The sequence below is a fragment of the Sminthopsis crassicaudata genome, chromosome 2 (genome assembly GCF_048593235.1).
Source record: "Sminthopsis crassicaudata isolate SCR6 chromosome 2, ASM4859323v1, whole genome shotgun sequence".
Taxonomy (NCBI): Eukaryota; Metazoa; Chordata; class Mammalia; order Dasyuromorphia; family Dasyuridae; genus Sminthopsis; species Sminthopsis crassicaudata.
In genome coordinates, this window is record NC_133618.1 from 536,205,142 (window position 1) to 536,213,627 (window position 8,486).

General features: G+C 34.5%; 1 non-coding gene across 1 annotated transcript; it reads left to right on the top strand.

Annotated features, from left to right (window-relative positions):
* Nucleotides 1-3,755: 3,755 nt before the first annotated feature.
* Nucleotides 3,756-3,865, top strand: LOC141559213 (U6 spliceosomal RNA). The gene has a single exon (XR_012487283.1). It is a non-coding gene; the product is annotated as a U6 spliceosomal RNA (small nuclear RNA).
* Nucleotides 3,866-8,486: the final 4,621 nt, after the last annotated feature.

Sequence of the window (8,486 nt, forward strand, 5' to 3'; positions counted from 1 at the left end):
CTCTCCAGAGAGATCAAAGAAATAGGAAAGGGCCCTAATCTACAGAACTATTTATAGCAACTCCTTTGTGAGGGCAAGAGAGACCAAGAGGGTATCCAACAACTGGGGAATGGTTGAACAAAGTATGGCATATGAATGATATGGAATATAGTTGGAGTATAAGAAATGATGAAAGGACTAATTTTTTGAGAAACATGGAAAATTTACATGAACTGTTGCAGAGTGAAGAGAGCAGAACCAGGAGAACAATTTCTACAACAAAGATGTTTTTAAAAATGAATAACTTCAAGAGACTTAAAAACTCTGATCAGTAGAATGACCATCCTTAATTCTAAGGGATTAAAGATAAAGCCTGTTACTTCCTATCAGAGAGGAGACAGATTAAATTTGCAGAACAATTAACATATTTTTGTACATGACCAGTGTGAGAAATCGGAGCAGTTAGAGAGCATGATGGATAGAGTGCCAAATCTGAAGTCAGAAGATTCTTCTCCCTAAATACAAATCTAGACTTACTAACTGCGTAACTCTGAGCAAGTTACTTAAACCTGACTGCTTCGGTTTCTTTATCTGTAAAATGATCTGGAGTAGGAAATGGCGAACCATTTTAGTATTTTTGCCAAGGAAACCTCAAATTGGATCTCTTTTTTATTTTATTAATTTTACAATTATACATTTTTTGACAGTATATATGCACAAGTAATTTTTTTATAACATTATCCCTTGTATTCATTTTTCCAGATTTTCCCCTCCCTCCCTCTACTCCCTTCCCTAGATGACAGACAATCCCATACATTTTACATGTGTTACAGTATAACCTAGATACAATATATGTGTGTAAATACCATTTTCTTGTTGCACGTTAAGTATTGAATTCCGAAGGTATAAGTAACCTGGGTAGATAGACAGTAGTGCTAACAATTTACATTCACTTCCCAGTGTTCCTTCTCTGGGTGTAGTTGTTTCTGTCCATCATTGATCAACTGGAAGTGAGTTGGATCTTCTTTATGTTGAAGATTATCCACTTCCATCAGAATATATCTTCATACAGTATTGTTGTTGAAGTGTATAGTGATCTTCTGGTTCTGCTCGTTTCACTCAGCATCAGTTGATGTAAGTCTCTCCAAGCCTCTCTGTATTCCTCCTGCGGGTCATTTCTTACAGAGCAATAATATTTCATAACCTTCATATACCATAATTTACCCAACCATTCTCCAATCGATGCACATCCATTCATATTCCAGTTTCTAGCCACTATGAAAAGAGCTGCTACAAACATTTTGGCACATTCAGGTCCCTTTCCCCTTTTTATATAAGCCCAGTAGTAACACTGCTGGATCAAAGGGTATGCACAGTTTGATAACTTTTTGGGCATAATTCCAAATTGCTCTCCAGAATGGTTGGATTCTTTCACAACTCCAACAACAATGTATCAGTGTCCCAGTTTTCCCACAGCCCCTCCAACATTCATCATTATTTGTTCCTGTCATCTTAGCCAATCTGACAGGTGTGTAGTGATATCTCAGAGTTGTCTTAATTTGAATTAAGACAAATCAAATAGGATCTCAAAGAGTCAGACACGACGAAAACAATTGAACAAAAATAAATATTTTATACAAGCAAAATTGGGAATTTATCATTATTTTTATAATTTCATAGTAACCTATGTCACATAATAGAAATAATGTATAAAATGAGGGAAATTATTGCAATGCTTTATGCATTATTATTGGATCATAGATTTACAGATTCCTCATCTTACACTTATGGAAACCATGGCCTGGATAGTTTAGGGATTTGAAGTTCTATTCTAGATTTGGATTCCAGCTTAACTTCAATCAACTAAGGGAGCTTCTTTCATCCATATCTAGTTGGCATGATTATTATAATTACTAGCAATGATAACCACACTTATCTAGCACTTTATGGTCACAGAAGACCTTATACCCATTGCCTCTTTGGTCCATACAACATCCATAAGATGTAGGCAATGTAAATATTATCCTTATTTTACAAATGAGGAATCTGAATCTCAAAGAGTTTAGTGACTTGCCCAGAAACACACAGCTAATTAATTGGGGAGACTCAGGTCTCAACCACTAGTCCAGTGAACAGGCTCTTTAAGCCCACAATATTTACTCTTCCTCACACACCCCATCCCCATGTTATGGTACCTGAAATTTCAATTGTAACTGTAAAGATATAAAGATACAAAGGACTCGGGAGTATACAAAGTAAATTAGTTTACTTCTATAATCAATCCATGGGCAGTCCTTGAGTGGATCTGTGCTTTTAGATGCAGAAATAAGCTTTTTATTTCCTATCCTACAGCAAAGTCTCTCCCTAGTCTCCCCACTTGTTTAAGGATGACTAAATTAACAGATTTCTTGGTCCTTCCCATTGCATTTTCCTCTTTAACATATTTGCCCTCCCTTATCATACAAACAGTGTTAAAAAATGGAAGAAAACTCAGTGCTTGCAGTTACATTCAACCCACTTCTTGTTTTGGGGTGATTTATATCAGTTTTTTTTCAGTTATTGATTTTATCAGTTCAGTGCTTGTTTTTCTACAACTAATTTGGTCAGCTGATGTGATCTTTTTCTAAGTCATTGTCCCTACATGGAAATACAACTTTAAGGGTTGCTCAATGTTAGAAATTAATCCCTTTATATTTAAACATTGTTCTTTCAAAAAACTAAAACGAAAACAAACATGTATGGGACAGTGATCCTTATCCAAATTAAAATCAGAAACTCTCTAGGTTAAAAAAAAAAAAAAAAGCAAGAAGAGTTTATTACGATCTCATGAGAAAAGGCAACTCTCAACAGACAAGGTGTCACTAGAGAAGTGCAAAGCACAAACTGCAAAACACAAGATTAAATAGACCCTGAATGCAGAAGCCTACTTCTCTTCCTTTCCACCCTGCACTGACACCTTCTTCCTCTCTCCCCTTTCCCCCACCTTTTCTTCCATTGTCTGGGGGAATCTGGGCTTACATTCTAAACATCACAGAAACAAAAGGATATTAGTAAATAAAAACTCTTAAATTTTCCCTAGACGACTGCTATATAAACAGATAATGTTGGATGACAGAATTCTGTTACTTGAATTCCCAAAGCCATCATCACCTTTAAAAGAAGTACTTAAAGTTAATTACAAGGTGATGAAAAACAGGAGGGGGAATGTTCATCCAAGTCAATTGAACACCTGAAACTTTTTAGCTATAGCTCAATTTATTATTGCAAAGTCTCAAAACCATTTTCCCATGAGAGGTCTTCTCTCAGTTTATCCTGTACAAATATATACTTTGCTGAACTTCTTTTTTATTCTTTGTTATAAAGGACAGCTATGTGGGACAGTGAATAGAGTGTTGGACTTGGAGTTAAGAAGATCTGAGTTAAAATAAAACTCAAATTCAAAATTATCAAAACTTCCTCAAACTCTCCTTAACAGGGTAACCTCCCCTCCCCCCACCATAAGTCAATGCTTTATACCTTAGTTTTCTTATTATGAAAATAATAATAGTCTCTACCTCTCAGGGTTGTTGTGAGGATACAAAAAATTAACATATGCAAAACACTAGGCAAATCTCAAAGTACTGTATAAACTTCTATCATTATCATTAACATCAAAGGATGACTTGAATGGGAAAGGAATATGGAACTGAAAGTGATAAAGGCAAAGAAGATACAATATGATTTAAAAAAAAGCCTTTACATGGAAATATTTACTTCACAAGGTATAATCACAAATATGCAATTAAATAAATTTGCAATATGTTTTGATAGCACATACACTAAGAGAAAATAAGTATTGCTTCTGTACAAGGATGATATGCAGATTCATGAAATATTCAGTATTTTTGTTTATATATTTATATATTTCTATTTTGTATTTTACATATATTATATATCTTTGATGTTTATATATTATATATTTATATTGTATTTTCAATAGATATTTTATTAAGTTATATTCATTATTTACATATTTATATGTATAAAATATTCAGGTATTTATATATTTTATAGATTTATTCTATTTTTATATTGTATATATTTATAGCTCCTATAAATATTTCATTTGTCTATTTTATTTAAATATTTTATATACATCTATGTTTTGTTGATATATTTATATTACATATTAATGTATTTTTGTATATATTGCATACATACACATATATAGAATATATTCAATACATACATAACATGTATATATGCCTATACATTGCATAAATATTTATCCTCATGTAAATATTTAACACCTCAGGGGTCCAAGACAATCAAGAAACATGAATAGCCTCTCTAGCTTTATGAGAAGTGGTTATCCAGCCCTCCCTTAAACATCTCCAAAGAAAGGTAACACACCAGATCCTGTGGCCACGGATTCCATATGTAGACAGTTTTCATTGTTAGAAGCTTTTCCTTCTTTTGAGACAAAATCCTCCTCCTCCTTGTCATATCCACCCATTTGTGCTTCCATTACTGTCTGAGGATAAGAAAATATATCTTATCCTTCTTCCCCATAATAATCCTCTCATTGTGTGGTAGAAACAACACTAAAGATAATCGGAAATCCTAGATATGAATCCCAGCTCTGCTCCTTATTGCTTGAGTGACTTTGGACAAGTCACATTCTCTCTATACAGTTTCCTCATCTTGTCTAATTGAAGGTGGGGAGGAGGATCTCAAAATTCCCCTCCAATTCTACTCTGCTTGGCCCATAGCAGACACTATATAAATGCTTATTTCCTTCTGTTTCCCCCTCCCCAACCACCATAGGAACAATAGTTCATTTTCAGAGTGCTTTCAAGTTTTAAAAGTGCTTGATGCACATTTGTGGGAGAGGTTGATTGGTTGAGCTCTGCTCCATTCCTAAGCTTCTATCTCCTCTTCCTTGATAAGATAAAATAGAGACCATTTGCTCTAAGGGTATGTATCCTTTTCCTTCTTTTGAATGACTCATTTGCACACTGAATTAAAGCACTGACCATTGAATAATTAATAATAATAATAATAACTAGCACTTATATAGCACTTTAAGGTTTGCAAAAGCACTTGACTTATCTCATTTGGTCTTCACAAAAACCTGTAACATATGGGGTATTGTTATCTTCATTTTATAGATGAGGAAACTGAGGCAGACAGTTTAAGTGACTTGTCTACACAACCACTTAATATCTGAGACAGGATTTGAATTCAGGCCTTCAAGATTCCTGCATTCTAACCTCTGCACTATCCAACTTCTTCCATTAAATGAAGAGAATGGATCATTGGATCAAAGCAATTGATAATAAGTTAAAGGAATCAGTCAACCCCTCCGTCCCTTCCCCCCCCTCCCTCGAAGCCAAGAAAAAGCTAGCAGGTCCCTAAAACTAGCTGAGATAAATTTTGAGGCAAAGTTTCATTCCTCCCCCTTTTATACTCAGAATATCATAAAAACATAAATTGAAATTTGGAAGGGATCTACAGGTAACCAAGTCCAACCTCCTCATTTTATGAATGAAGAAACTGGGGCCCCAAGTGATTTTTTTTCAGGTTCATACAGCTAATAAATGACTAAGGTGGGAGTCAAATCTAGGTCTTCCTAATTCTAAGTTCTAGCCTGTCTTGTCCAATTAGCTCCCGTTATTCATTTCCAGAAACTTCCCCACTCACTTTCCTTGCCCTCCCTGTACCTACAGAATTGTTCATATAATTCTCTTGGAACATTTCAAATCATCCTTCTGATAGAGCCATTTTTTCTTCCCCTTGGTCTCCGAATCTCAACTCCCAAGTTATCTGTCCTCTCAAACTTAGATAACAATCAGAACATTGTCTAATAACACCTTTTAAAAGTTTTAAACCTTTAAAATGTTTTTAACACCTTTAAAAACTACCAATCCATTTTTCTTCCCATTGGCCATTTACTATGAAAACAACACTTGGACATATTTGTGGTTAGAATTAAATAAAGAATAGTTTGACTTTTTTTCTTTTTGTTTTCATGTTTTATTGTTTTAAAATATTTTTACACTATTTCCCAATAAGCTTCTTCTCCCATAATAAAAGTTATCTATTAATCAATGAAAAATAATTACACAGAGCAAACTAAATGACTCTAACTGACTGCCTATGTAAGACTCTACAATCATAATTTTGCACTTTTCTTCCAAAAGGAGGAAAATATATTTCATCCCTGGTTCTCTGGAATCAATATCAAACATTGCCTGTAACCTAAATTCTGGTATCTTTCATTGTTGTTTTCATTAATCTGCAGTATCATAGTCATTGGGAATATTGTTCTGCCACTGCGTTCTTTGTTCTGTATCAGTATATATAGGTCTTCCCTTGCCCTTATGCCATCTGAATGACACCTTTCTCTGAGCTGCAGTTTCTTCAACTATAAAGTGGAAGGATTGAATCCAGTGACCTTCAATTTCCTTTCTAGCTCTTAATCTAAGAACCTGTGATCATTTCTCACGGCACAGTAGTATTTTATTACATTCATAATGTAAAAGGCAACATATTTTAGTGGATAGGGAGTTAGCCTCTGGAGCCAGGAAGACCATCCTTTAATTCCTGCCTCTCACACTTCCTGGCTATGGGACCTGGAACCAGTCACTCAATCTCTCATTGTTTCAGGAAGCTCTCAAAGATTATAAATTTCAGGAAGGTGCTAACTTCTTTAATAAAATAGAACTTCTCAAACTTTTTGGTCTTTAGGACTCCTTTATACTCTTAAAAATTAAAGAGCTTTTGTTTGTATGATCTATCAATTGATATTTATTGGATCTTAGTTTCCTCATCTGATAAGTTTTTAATTTATCATTTAACCATTTATTATCAATAATTTTTAAATATATTTATTTATTCATTAAAATAAACCCAATATTTGTGGTTTTGAGGTTTTATTAACAAAAATACTGGAGTGATTTGCCCTTTTCTTCAATATTTTCCTATTTTACAGATGAGAAACTGAAGCAAATAGGGTTTATGTGACTTGCCTCCCATCACACAGCTAATAAGCATCTTCATTTTTTACAGTGCAATAGTATTCCATTACATTCATATGCTTGTTGTTGTTTAGTCCTCTTTGACTCATTTTGAACCTATTTGGGATTTTCTTGGCAAAGATACTACTAGAATGGTTTGCCATTTACTGCTCCAGCTCATTTTGCCAATGAGGAACTGAAGCAAAGTTAAGTGACCTGCCCAGCATCACACAGCTAGTAAATGTGTGAGGCTGACTTTAAACTCAGATTTTCCTGATTTCATGTCTGGTACTCTATCCTCTTTACCCCTAATTGCTTCCTAGTCTAAAACAACAAAGACATTAAAAAAAAAAAAACCTTCCTGCTCTTAAGAAGCCTATGGCTTATGGAAGGAAGATTTCATGCACATCATCAAGTATATGCAAAATAAACATGGGATCATTTGGGGAAAGAGGGAAGTAGCATATGGGGGTATCAGGAAGTTTCAGGTAAAAAATGATGCTGAAGCTTAATTTCTAAGAAGAGAAGAATTCTGTGAAGTAGAGATGAGGAAGAAGTACATTCCAAACATGGGGGGACAATTAGTGAAAATTTCAGAATCAGAAAAAAGGAGATGAAATGCTATGTGAAGAACAGCTGAAAGTCAGTTTAACTGTGTAATAGAGGCTGTCCAGGGAGTGGGGCCCAAAGCAAGGGAGCAAGAACACTGGTGCTGTGAATAGAAAGAAGCTAGGAAGAAAATATCCCCTTCTAAATACTGGGACCCTGGGAAAAAGTCTCAGTCACTCTGCCTTAGTTAACAACTCTATTGTGATCCTGAAGTTCTCTACATAAAACACATAACCCAATCTTCTAAATAACTTTAGAAGTTGGGAATTACAAATATTATTATTCCCTGTTTTACAGATAAAGGTTGTACAGCTAATTATTTGGGAACTGACCTAGATCCTCTAACTGTAAGGGTGTGCTGATAAACAACTGGCTGTTAAAAAAAAAAAGTACTACTAACACACTTTAAAGTTGAATCAACATTTATAATATTTCCTGCTGCACTTTCTTAAGTCTCGACAATGCATAAAAAGCAATAAATGAAGCATATTTCATCACAGAAGAGATTTTCTCTTTCTGGCTCAACTTATTTCCAAAATCACTTTTTTCTTTTTTTTCTTTTTCTTTTTTTTTGCTTAGCCCTTTGCTGTTAGTCTTGGCTGTCTCTTGGAAAAACTGAAATTTGAACTGCTCCTAGGTATCCTAGTTAAAATTCACTGGAGAAATAGCATGAAGACTACCAACAAAAGTTTGACTGTTGATTGCATTGCTTTGCTCACGGGTAGTAGACACGTAGGTTCCCAGTACTCATAATTTCCAAGATCACAGTGAAATTAAAATTTGTGGTAGGTTGAAGGGAAAATGTTTCCATTCACAAGGAATTCACAAACATTATTAACACCCTGTGATCTGGCAGATTTAATCCAGGTGGTAAACTGCCAGATGTGGAGAATATAAATG